Here is a 12,241-nt window from a genome sequence, read left to right as displayed (position 1 = left end):
AGGAAGGTGACAGCCAGTGTCCTGCTGGGGCTGTCCTGCTGTCCTTCCCTGTCCTATCAGGGAAGCTGTTGGCTCTGGTCTACAGGCAGGTCACGTCTGAATTAGGTGCCAAGGTATCAAGAAACCCATATGCAATTCCCACTTCCCGGGAATGCCATGGCAGCAGTTAGTGCAGTAGTTGAAATATCTAACTTGGACACTGGCAGCAGCTGCCAGAAGATATTGAAATAAGTTTTATTTTGTAGAAAAGGTAAGCAGTGGATACATTTGGGTGAGCAGATGGAGCTGAAGAGTAGCAAAATCAAGTGCCCCTTTCTGACAACAATCCAAGCCTACCAGAAAAAAAAAAAAGATGTGAATTTTGGTTTCTGGTTTTCCCCGTCTTGCGCAGTGAAAATGGAAGAGTCTGTTGGGAAGGCAGGGAAGGCTGTCAGGGCAAGTGAGCTCAGCATGAGAGACAAACTGTGATCTCTCTCTTAAAGTGCAAAGGGCTGCCATAGGGCTTGCTTGTACAGGGATTGTTCTCTGCCGTGCTCCTTAATTGCACCTGAAAGCAGACTGGTCTAAAAGTCATCTTTGCACACAGTGTTTGTGAACCTTCCCTTGAGAGGGAGGTCAGCCTATGCTGTATTGTACTCGTGGGCTTATCTGTGAAATTGTGTGCTTCAGGCTGCTTGAGACCTGGATGCAATGAGGGGTTGATGCTTCCCTCCAACCTGGTAAGTTGCCTGCTCTGTTTCCTCAGTTTGGAGTATAACCTTTGCAGAAATACAAGCAAGAAAATCCCAGGAGATGCCTCTCCCCAGCTCTTACACCTCTGCACTCAAGGCTTCTGGTCAGTGCTGTCCTTCCTAACTTCCTTCCACATTCATGGGCTGCCAGTTGGCCTTGGATAGAATAACTCATGAAGAGATACTTCTGGTTGGAGAGGAAAGACGAACTAGCCTTTTTTTGAACCCTCCTCTGCACTTTGAGAGCCCTTGGAGCTCATTTCAAAGGTAGATGAGGTTGGCCTGAAACATCAGGTCAAAGAGTGGTTTCTTGTTAAAACTAGAAGCGGGCTGCTGCTGTAAATCTGAGAGGTGGATCTGAGCCTGTCCTGATTCTGGAGGTGAATTTGGCTCTCTTCTTGTGTTGCAGGGAGGAAAGGTTGCTCTGGTTATCAAAAAACTTTGTGTGCATTGGGTCAGGGTGTAGTCATCCCACAGACAGAGATGCTGGTAAAAGTGGCAGCTGCAGAAGTAGAAATTGGATCTCTGGAAACTCAGAAACGCCTTAAAACAAGGGCCCAATTTGTCTTTGCTGGACAATGAACTCCTGCCCCTGGAGTACACTTCTGATTGCTTTTCACAGACTTTGTCCTTAACCAGATTCTGTATATTAAGTGACTGTTAAAGGGCCTTTTTTTTTTCTGCCTGTAGTAAAGTCTCCTTCTTCAACTTATCACCTCTTTCCCAGCAGAGGGATGCTTGAGTGTTAGCCAAACTGGGCTAACCTTAGGATGGTGTTACTAAGGTGGCTCCCACCCACATCCTTTCCAGACCCCTGCAAGTGTGTACACACCCTGCATCTCTGGCTGGTGCCTGGCATGCTGGTCTTCTGTCAACAGTGGTCTCCTAAGTGTGTCCTCAGCGTGACAGTCACCTTGGTACTTCTGAGCTACAGCAGCACAAGACCAAAAGCAGTTCTTTGTGAGGATGTTTGTGGAAGTCTACAAGTCAGGTGAGGCATTCCTACCTTTGCACATGCACATGTGAACTACATCTATACCTTACCAGCTCTACCCTGAAGGGCCAGTAACACTTTCTAGGCAGAGGAAACATCCAAAAATGTCTTGTGAAGGAAGAAGGAAGAAACTGGATTTCTGCTGCTGCTGTTGTAACTAATTTGTAGGCCATCTGTGTTTGTCCTGATGCTCAGCTCAGGACCTATATTGGGGTTAGGAAAGAAATACTTAGTATCAGATTTTATCAGTCTGGTAAGTGTGCTGCAGAAGGGAGCATAAAAAAGCAGAAATCTTACTTGGTGATTATTTTGCACCAGTGTTTAACAGTTCCAGGATTTGGTTTGACTTCCAGGGAGCTACAGTCCAAGCATGGCTTTGGCTTGATGGACTATGAATAAAATTTGCTGAGATGGCAGCTTATCTGCCACTGGATGGGAGCTGGTGTTGACAGAAGAGCCACAAGTGTCCTCTGCAGCACCTCCAGAAGAGACTACTAGGTGGGATGAACAGTGCAGAATTTGTCTAGCAGACTAACATGACTGGGAGGGCAAGTGAGGAGAGTGGTCATGGTACAGGAACATTATTGGATTTGTTCTCAAGCAGGTGACAAGAGACTCCATGCATGAAGACTCTTGGAGGTGGAAAGAGGTATTTCAAATTATCCTTTCCCAAAGAATCTGTTGGTATAAACTATATTCGCCCCCAAAAGTCTTCTTAACACAGAGGTCAGCGGCAATGATCTTAGCAAAGTGCTTATCAGTGTCCTGTGACTTCCCTTGTAATGGAGCTGCTGATGCATATCGAGTAATAAGAGATCTGTTGTGCTTTTCTTAATGCTCCAAGAATCCTATTCTAACATGGAAGCTAGAAACATCACTTCTGCTGTAAAGAAATCTCCTGTTATAATTTGAAAACATGCAGCCAAGCATTGTATACTTGAGGAAAACAGTAAAACAGGAAACAGCATGCTAACCAGAATGGGAAACACACTGGGATTACTGGAGGAGCTGTGAAGAAGCCCATGGTCTGATACAGTGCAAGAGGTTCTAGTATCCCACAGTGGAGGGCAGAGGTGTGAGTGAAGGCAGAGCAGGGGACTGGATTGGAGAGGACACATGAAATATCTGGTTGTTAATAAAACAGAGGCTGTAAGAAGTTGACAGGAGCAGGATGGAGGATGTGGATCCAAAGGAAAAAACGAAACAAAACAAAAAACTGAGATCTGCCACTTAATAGCACTCGACAAAATGCAAACAGTTTCTCCTTCCAAAAGATCTGCCAGGGGATGCCTCAGCTATCTGGGGTCAGTGGTTAACACTCCTACCTCCTTTCCTATTGCTCCACTGAAATGAGGAGCTGGCACACATGTCTGAGGGAGGAAAGCAGCTTGCTGTGGACCTTGCAGTGGTAGGATTTGCCAGCTTGCCTCTGACTGCCCAGCCCAGCCCAGAGATACAGCTCAGTCCGGCTCATGTTTGACTTGTTTGACTTCAGCAGATGCTGCCTATGGGCTTTGTAGAGGTGCACAGGGATAATCATGATTTGGTTTCTGTTTGCTGGCTAATTTCAGCCCCTGCTGTGAGATTTGGATGTTTCTGAGGATTCTATATTAGCTTTAATGATTAAAAAATTATTTCAGTGCTTAGTGAAGAAGATGCATGATCTATCATTGAAGCCGCTTAGCAACAGGACTCATTAAGACACATATTAGTACAGAAAGATACCCTTGCCCCAGCGTCCTCTTGGAATGACTACCCACTCGTCTAAACAAGATAAAGGTCTTTGCTGGCCTCCTCCAAGGCCAGAGGATAAAGCAGTCAACTGTGAAACAAGATTTCTCGGTTCTTTTTCTGGCTTCAGCTGTGCGTCAGTATGTGGATCTGGGCAAATCATTTCACCTGCTTCAGTGCCTCAGTTCCCCCACAGGTAAGATAAGCACAACAATGTATAAGCACTCTGGGGAAATGACTTTCAAGTGCCTCAGCTCATTAGAGAAAAACCAAACCTTGCAGTGAGTAAAAACTGTCTCAGCCCCCTAATGTAACCACATGGTTTGCATTGCCCTCCTGAAGCCCCACATACAGTCAGCTAATTACAGGGCAGGGAAAAAAAACCTTCTCCTAGCCCGTTACCACCTGATGGTAGGCAAGTATAGATGTTAAAACTTGTTACTGGGCTCAAAAGAATTAATTTTAGACAAAGCATTTCTGGTTACCCTACAAGGAGAAAAGGGTCTTCTAGTCCTGGGGCAGGCTCTAATTTTGCTTGCAGGAACACTGTTAAATACCATGTCGGAGAGGAGAACAGTAATACTTTGTGTGCTTTATTCCCAGAGTAATTCACTGAATCTCTCAGGCAGCAACATTCTCCTTACGAGGAGCAAATGAAGCAGGGTGGAGGAAGCAGGTGTAAGAGCGGACGTTTCAGTCCACAGTATAAAAGCTGAGGCATTCCTGGCTCTTGGACTTGCATGCAGGACATTGAACTTCATACCTGGATGCACAAGCCTTGGCTGCACCTTACTGTGGGGTAGAAGTAAGGAAAGCATAGATGAAAGGAAGGTGAGGGGAGAAAAATGGATGTAGGTGAGATACTAAGGTGTGACTGAAAGTGGTTGCTGAGGGAAGGAGAGGGAACAGGAGAAGAAATGAGGTTAATGGGAATGAGAAAGTAGGAGAAAAGAGGAGGAGGAATGAACAAGGGTGAGGGAGCAGGAGACCAAGTGGGACAGCAAGCAGGAGGCACAGTCAAATCATCTGAGCTCTCTCTGAAGAGATTGCCTATTTTGTTTCTGCTTTTTGTATCTGTGTGTGATCTTGCCTTAAAATTGCAGGAATGTGGCGGCACAGCACTGGCGCTCTGATTTATTAATTCCATCCCGTCCCACTAGCCCATAAAACAAAAGCATCTGTGTTTGCTCAAGAGAAAACCATGAAGGGCCTCATTCACGTCAGAGGTGGAGAGAGAAGCTGGCAGATACAGGAAAGTCATCGTCTCCTCCTTCCTTTTCACCTTTGTGTGGATCTGGGCTGGGGGAAGGGCTTCAGGAGGGAAGGATCCAGGGGATGAGGTATCAGCAGGGAGAAAGCTAAGTTCACCCTGGCAATCTGTGCTGGAGAAAGTGGAGGGGAGGACACAATGAATGCAGTAGACTGGACCATCTCCACTGAGGAAGGCCCCCCAGCATTGCAGAGAGGACAAGACCACTTGCTGCCACTCAGGCTCACTCAGCACTGGTCTCTCTGAGGTGACACTTGGTGCAGTTTTGCCCTGGTGAATGTCAGTCCTATTGCTGTGGTCACAGCCAGGGCTTTCACGGAGGCCAGCATTGTTGCCTGTCCTATAACTATGGATGTAACCATAATAATAAATTAAATCTACAGTCATAAGAGAAACACCCATTTACAGCTGTTTTTGGAGTGCTTTCAGAATGAGGGAGGGTCAGGACAAGATGAATATTAAACTATCTTAATTTAACTACTGGGGCATGAAGGAGGAGAGGAGCCATCAACCTCTGCTCCTGTCAGGAAAGGATCAACTGTGCTATTTCTATCAAGAAGTACTGGGAGATTTTTGTCGGATCTTGCTAAAACTACGTCTCTACCCCTGCCCTTAAAGACAGTGTCTTTAGGAGCCAGGCTGCCCTGCAATGCCACATGAGGAGCACCGTCTCAGGGGAGGCAGGGTCTGCAAGATACTGTTGCCTGCCTGGCTCTTGGCTTTTTCTCCAAGTTCTCCCTACGAGGATTGTCGAGGAGCAATCCTCCTTTGCTTAGCAAATCACAGTTCCCATGTGCCCTGTACTCCCACACACAGACCCACCGTGAACTTACAGAACGAGACAATACTGCTGCTCTCAAATCTTTTATCCAGAGCTGAGATTGCCCGACTGCTAACCCTGTTCGGCTCCAAGTAATCCCAGCACTTGCTTATCTAGAGGTTGGCTATACTGGGAATAAATGCCCTTGCTCTCATTGCCAGGAGGTAACATCCAAAGAATAGAACAATACCACTTCCTTTTGAAATACAGTGTTATTCATAGACCAGCATTGCATGAAGTTGCCAGGATGCTTCCAGTCTGTTAAAATCCATAACACAGGCAGGGGAAACGGCAACATAAGCACCACTGGACCAGCTCAAGTCTAATCAGAACTTAACCTGAACCTGTTCCAGCTGACGAAACCCAAACCTATGAGAGCTAAGTGTCAGCACACAGGCTGAAAAACACATATTTTTTGCTTCTGCCTGGAAATTAAAATATGCCCCAGTGATCTTCACTTGAACATGTCTCTATCCTTTTGTCCTTTGTCTCTTACATTGATCAATATTGTGGGTTTTAGAAGATATAAGAAATCCTATGCTAGGCAACTCTGAGGGGTTGAAGCCTGAAGATTTAGATCTATTTCAAATGGACTGACCTGTCCAGTGATGAATGATCTACTATCCATCAAAATGTCTCCTCTTTTTCTTAATCCTACATTCAGCACCAGCAGCATCTTGTAACAGTGAGTTCCTCATGTCACAGTCACAGCAGGGGAAAAAATGTACTTTTATCATCAAATTGCTACCTTTCACATTTTCCTGGATGCACTCCAGTTCCTCTACTCAGAAAAGCCATGTAAAGAAGCATTCATTCTCCCTCTTCCATGTTGCTGATTGCTTTGTTTTTCACCCCAATGTCCCTTGTCAACTCTGTCCCTGAACTAACCAACCCCATTTTAAGGAATGTTGCTATGTGCACCAGGCATTAGTGGGATTACCTGATCAGAGTAGGGATGAGCAACAAACAAAATGCTAAATCTAAAGGCCCCTGTGTTGGAGCCGTAGATTCCAGTTCTGTGTATCAGCCCCGTGAAGCTGTGCCTCCTGAGGAAACTTGGCTCACGTTTTCTAAATCTGAGGAATTTGCAAAGTGCACTGTTTTCATCTCAGGGAAAAGGATCTCAGACAGCCCCACACACTGCATGGTGGAGGAAGCCAACAAGGCAGTTGATTGAACACTTGGGAACATTGGCAAAGTAGATAAATTCAAGCTTTTAAGAAAAGACCTTCGGGAGCACTAATGTCACATGAGAGCAAGCTAGAAGAGACTTCAAGCTCTTAATTATGAGCCTGCACGGCCTAAAACAGCATGAAAGATTAAAGGACCAAGTTTCTATAAGTGTGTTGACCATGGATCAAGGCACAGTTTGGAGACACACCCCAGCCTGAAAGAATCAGTGGGGTCTGACCAGCGTCCCTGTCAAAGATGGGGCTTTAGACAGAGCCTGCACCCAAGAGGAGGGTGCTGACAGCCACAGGTCTCACTGTGCTCTGTATTTATTAGTCTTTTGTAGTATTCATTGGTTTTAAATCGCAGTCCTGTCAGTCTGAGCTTCTTCCCAGCAAGTGCTTCTCAGAGTTGCAGGGGCCTCGCCTGGGAGACAGATGATCTGGGTCTGTCTCAGCTCTGACGTGATGAGCTGCAGTGTCTCCCTTGTAAAGTGGAGGTAGTCATCCTGACAAACAGCTCTGTATGTGGGCAGGGAGTGCTCTTAATCACATATGTGGAGTACTTTGAGATCTTGGGATGGGAAGCGGTGCAGAAAAGCATAATGCTTATTATTAGGCATAAAGGCCAGAAGCAAAAAGGGCAGAGAGATTCTAGACTTCTCCAGGGCCCTGGAGGTGTGTGGGACCTGGATTCCTATCTGGCTTATTACCTCCCTTTTAGGCTTCTTCTTTTATTAGGAACAATTAGATACAAAGAGGAAGGGGACAGATATCATCTTTCCTGTGTACATCCTGCAGAATAATTGCAGAGCTTTCCCAGAGCAATTCTGCATGCTTAGTAAAGGGCATCTTTGGAGCCTATCAAATATCTCATCCCTTATAGACATACACATGAAGGCTTGCAGCATACGTCTTTATTGCTCCCAAATACTGGGAATAGGAAAAACAACTGAGAGTGCTGAAGAGAAGGAAGAAAAGGTTTTGAAAGTAGTTCCAGGAGGTGGATGGGGTTGTGGGGTGGCTTCTGATGGCTGGGACAGCAACATTGCCTCTCGAGGCATTGGTGGGAAGCTGGAGGTGACTGTTCCTGCAGCACCAGCACCCTGAGGGAGAGGGGCAGCAGAGGCTGGAGCTATGAAGGCACTGAGAAACACGAGGACGTGCAGGGCACTGCCACTGGCAGGTGATTACCGTGGTAAAGAGGGGAGGAAAGCTATCCAAGGGTACAGCTGGAGTGAATGCAATCCAGGCTCCTGCCAGCAAGCTGCCAGCTAGGTACGACTTTGCTCTCAGACTCTAAGGACATCTCCTGGCCTGCTGCTGAAGCAGAGGGAAGTTCCCTGCCAAAAAGCACCTCTACCAATGCTTCATAAGCAAGAAGAAAGGACGCTGGCTACACAGGAGACATAGCCTTGAGCTGTCCAGTATGACCTCGGACACTGCAGGGAAGATGTCATTAGAGGACGTAGGCAATAGTCACAAAGATGTTCCCAAACCATGGAAAGAATATGAATTTAAGAGCTGTACACTGTGAAAGTGTTTTCCCTCTTGTGTACATTTAGCTGCTCTATAGCTCTGTACAGCTCCCTAGGCAACAGTCTTCCCAAATGACACTGTAACAAAGCCCAAAGGTGCGGGAGCTTCCCTCATTAAAACCCTTGCCGTGGGAGCAAGTGTCCTCAGCCCAACTGCTTTGCTTTCTATCCCATGGCTGCTAAAGTGCTTTGCAAACCAGGCTGAGGCCCTTCGCTGTAAAGGTGGCTGTATCTCAGCTGTGCTCTGTGTCAGCTGGCTGAATTGCTTTGGGATTGCGAGGGTGCCTAAACGTTTTTTCAATTATTATTATTATTGTTACTACACTGAAAATGCCAAAGAAGCCAAGAGCTTTAATTTGATCTCATCTAATTCCTGAAACAACCGATACGACGTGTTAGCTGCTCAGCCCATCCACCTCTGCACATTAACTGCCCTGCAGAGCCTTAATTCAGTGCAGACTGAAGTGCCCTGAAAGCAACACCAAAGTCGCTCCTGGAAGGTAGGGAGGGCAGGAATCACAGCCAGTGAGCTCCTGGCCTCACACCGGGCAGACACATCATGTGCTCAGCCGCTGGCACTCACGCACGGTCTGTGTCCAAGGCATGCCTGCTAACAGAGAGCTTCCAGGAAACCACGGAGCAAGCACCAACCGAAAGTCATCGAGGCTCCCGCATCCTGTTTCAAGGCATGGGGAGAAGCGGATTGGCAGCATGCACAGCTGCAAAAAGATGTGACACAGGCTGTCACACACAGCTCTGCCGCTGCTCACCTCGTGCCCTGTAACCTTCCCTATTACCTGAGACTGAGGTCCCCATAATCTTCTACCAAGGTATCTCATTTCAGAGAAATGATGGCCTCTCTTCTATGAGGTTCCCATCCTGCTGTCTCTGTGCACCTGTCTCCCAGCTTGCTATATGATCCATGTTCATAGTCCTGTCTGAGGCTAGCAAGGTCAATGCCTTGCACTTCTGCTGGCTGTCCAGGGGTGCAAGGCATGAACCTCCCCACCCATTTTTCCCTTTTTGCACCAGATGAGATTTAAGGTGATCAGACTTGTATGTGAAGCTGCTGTAGCCTCTTACACTCCCTGCATACGTGCTTTGCACAAGGAAAATGGGTCCAGGAAACGAGCTGAAAGCACCTGCAGAGGCTGCATCGCTGCCTCTTCCCCACTCGCTCCTTGAGCTGTGCGGACTTCAAGTTGTCGGACAGGTATTTATTGCTGGTCATTACTGCGCTGCTATGGTGATGTTTGGTGCTGCCCCACTGATTCGAACACCCCTTCTACCCAGATGCACAGAAATTGCCCCTTGGCAGATTTCCCTAAGGAGTTACTGAGAAAACAGCTGCTTCTCTCCAGGTTTGCAGCACCTTGAGGGTTTTCTTCCTGTCATGCACTAGCTGCTGAGCCTACCCCCTCCTCTCCCCTGGCCTGAGGCTGGATGGGTGAGTTGCAGGAGTAGAATGCCGAAAAAAGTACTTTTCAACTCACCTAGCAACATACACCCCAAACTCTGCTCCGGAAAGCCAGCAAGTGCATTCCTCGGCAGACACACGTGTGCCAGGCTGGGGTGAAAAGGGCAGAGCCCTTCCCCAGCCCTCCTTCTCTTGCCCTCTCCCAGTGCACCTCTCCAGAGCTCCTTACGGTGATGTCCACTTGGATTCGGTTGCCACCGAGCCTGCCTGTGCTTGCACACAAACCCCGTCGCCCCTCTGTACTTTGGCTTCCCTGATATTTGTCACCAAGAGGCGCAATAAAACCTCTCCGGGAGCAGCGGTGTGTCCGAGACCCGCGTTTGGGTACCATCGCTCGGAGTTCCCGGCGGCGAGATTCCCGGGTAGACATACACCAGGAATGGGGGCATCTCCCCACAGCTGGAAAATTCCAGCCTGAGAGTGGGATGCCGCTCCTCTGGAAGGTGCCCCGGCCAAGGTGTGAGGGGATGCAAGGACAGGGGCTCCCCGTGAAGAGCGGAGCCGGTTCGGGCGCTGAGCAGGGATGAAGTTCGGGAACGCCGCCGCCGATCGCAGGACAGAGCATTCCTCCAGCGCCAAGCGCCGGGGGACCGCAAGGTCACCCCTGTATCCTCGGCGCTGCCCCCACCCCCAGAACCCCAGTGCCCGAGCGCGGGGCTCCCGCTTACCTGGTGAGATAGGTCGGTCACGGCGGAGATGCCGGGGCGCTGAGCGCGGGGCGGCACCGCGCCGGGGGCTGCCGGGGGAGCATCGCCCGCCGCCGGGCGGAGGCGTGTCCTCCCTGCGCCGCGGGACCTGCACCGGCACCGGCACCGGCACCGGCACCGGGATCGCAGCCGGGACCGGCCCGTCGGCGCTGCCGGCGGATGGCGGCGCCCGCCTTCAGACGGCGCCGGCGATGCGGCTACGGGCGGCGCGGGGCCGATTTAAGGCCACCCCGCGCCGGGGGTGGGGGAGCGCCGAGGGCCGCCCGCAGCGGCTCCTGCGCGCCGCGCATCCCGCGGGGCCACCTTAAACGGGAGAGGGGTGAGAGCGGAGCCGGCGAGGGGGGAAGGAGCGGCGAGGAGGGGACCAGAGCCGGGAAAAGCGGGCAAAGCGGGAGCGGGGCCGGGCGCGACCGCAGCGATGTCCCCGCCGCCCGCGGTGGGGCCGGGCACCCTCGGAGGGGGAGGGTTCCCTGACCGGGGCCCGGCCGCTGCTTTCCCCGCTGAAGGCGAGGGGGTGGGATTTTTTTTTGTTCGTCCCGGGAGGATCGCTTTGCCGCTAACCGAGTGTTGGAGTGATTTCTCCATCTGACTGCACCCAGAAGGAGCCACCTGCCCCGGCTACCGCCCGTGAGGGTTGGCTATCGATAAGGCAACCTAGAGGGCACAGCTCTAAGCCGGGGACCACTGTGTTTCTGAGATTTGGTCCCCCCACTTGCTGCTTGATGGCGCACATCGCCACTGCGTGCCTCAGTTTCCCTGAGGTGGGCAGGAGTGCTGGTGCAACCATTTCCCACTGCAGCAGCCACTGGGCCATTTCTTGCTCTGGCCACATGAAGAGACACAGCCAACACTTTGTCTGGCAGCTTCTGCCTTGGAGCAAGTTATGTGGGTGCAGAGGACCGTCCAGCTTCAGTTTTCCCCTGCCTGCCTCCCTTAGGAGCTATGTCTCTTGGCCATAAAGTCACCATACTGCTTGAGGGGGCATGTGAGAAGCAGCTCTTCCTTCAGCCTCCCAGCTGGGGCTGCATGCACAGAAGGCAGAAATGAGGGCTGTCACACCTCAGCCCTGCTGTAAGAGACTTCTTTCTAGCCTTCACCTTGCACTGGGCTGCACAGTACACATCTGTCCCTCCCTTGCCCTTCTGAGGGTTGTGACTGCCATATCTCAGGAGTTTCTCCTGAAGAGGTGGCCACAGCTTTCAGCAAACCATGAGGCATAGAAGGTAGCACAGTCCCAGGCTCAGCTGGGAACTTGTTCATCAAGTTTGGCTTCAGGTAACAAAGCTCCTGCTGTGGGATGCACTAAGCGGGGCAAAATATTTTGAGATCCTTGGCTGGTAAGTGCTCTTGGAGAAGAACAAGAGAAGTCTATTTTCTCAGGTTAGCTGGCAGGTCTTGGCTATGTTTCTAGAGCAGTCATTGCTGAAAACACCTCGGAAAGAAAGACATCAAGTGACATTTTGCAGCCCAAATGACATTTACAAAGTGGAACACCAAGAAAAACCCAACATGGGTAAAGCAGCAGGCCAGTGCCAGTGCCTTCACTCTTCTGCTTCTCCCTTTGCCAAGGGGACGCTCTGAGGCGGATGTGTTCAGCACCCAGCAGGACTGCTGCCATGCTCACCACTGCTGTTCTTGTGGGTGTCAGACACTGGCTATGTCCTTCTGCAGCTTTCCCTCGGCTAGAGTAGGGCATGAATTGCTGCCCTTCATCAAGTGTGTTGAGAGCTGGCACTATCCTGCTCTGGCATCTCAGGCTGCCCTTAATGGGCATCCAATGCCCTTAATGTCCATCCATCCATCC

The 12,241-nt window shown here is 50.0% G+C and overlaps 1 protein-coding gene across 3 annotated transcripts in view; it reads right to left on the bottom strand.

Annotated features, from left to right (window-relative positions):
- The window catches only part of LOC126649238 (galactosylgalactosylxylosylprotein 3-beta-glucuronosyltransferase 1-like), a 28,654-nt gene extending 18,078 nt beyond the window's left edge, over nt 1–10,576 (bottom strand). For 2 of the 3 annotated variants that reach the window (XM_050333203.1, XM_050333204.1), the window contains exon 1: nt 10,399–10,573. The gene's annotated coding sequence lies outside the window, so the exon portion shown is untranslated. Of the gene's footprint in view, nt 1–10,398 lie in introns of all 3 variants that reach the window. The other variant, XM_050333205.1, reaches the window with a different exon arrangement.
- Nucleotides 10,577–12,241: the final 1,665 nt, after the last annotated feature.

Source organism: Myiozetetes cayanensis, unplaced genomic scaffold (assembly GCF_022539395.1).
Source record: "Myiozetetes cayanensis isolate MyiCay16 unplaced genomic scaffold, myiCay2020 scf5-8, whole genome shotgun sequence".
In the NCBI taxonomy this organism is placed as follows: domain Eukaryota; kingdom Metazoa; phylum Chordata; class Aves; order Passeriformes; family Tyrannidae; genus Myiozetetes; species Myiozetetes cayanensis.
The sequence above is the reverse complement of the archived record's forward strand: the minus strand, read 5'-3'. Positions and strand labels throughout refer to the sequence as shown.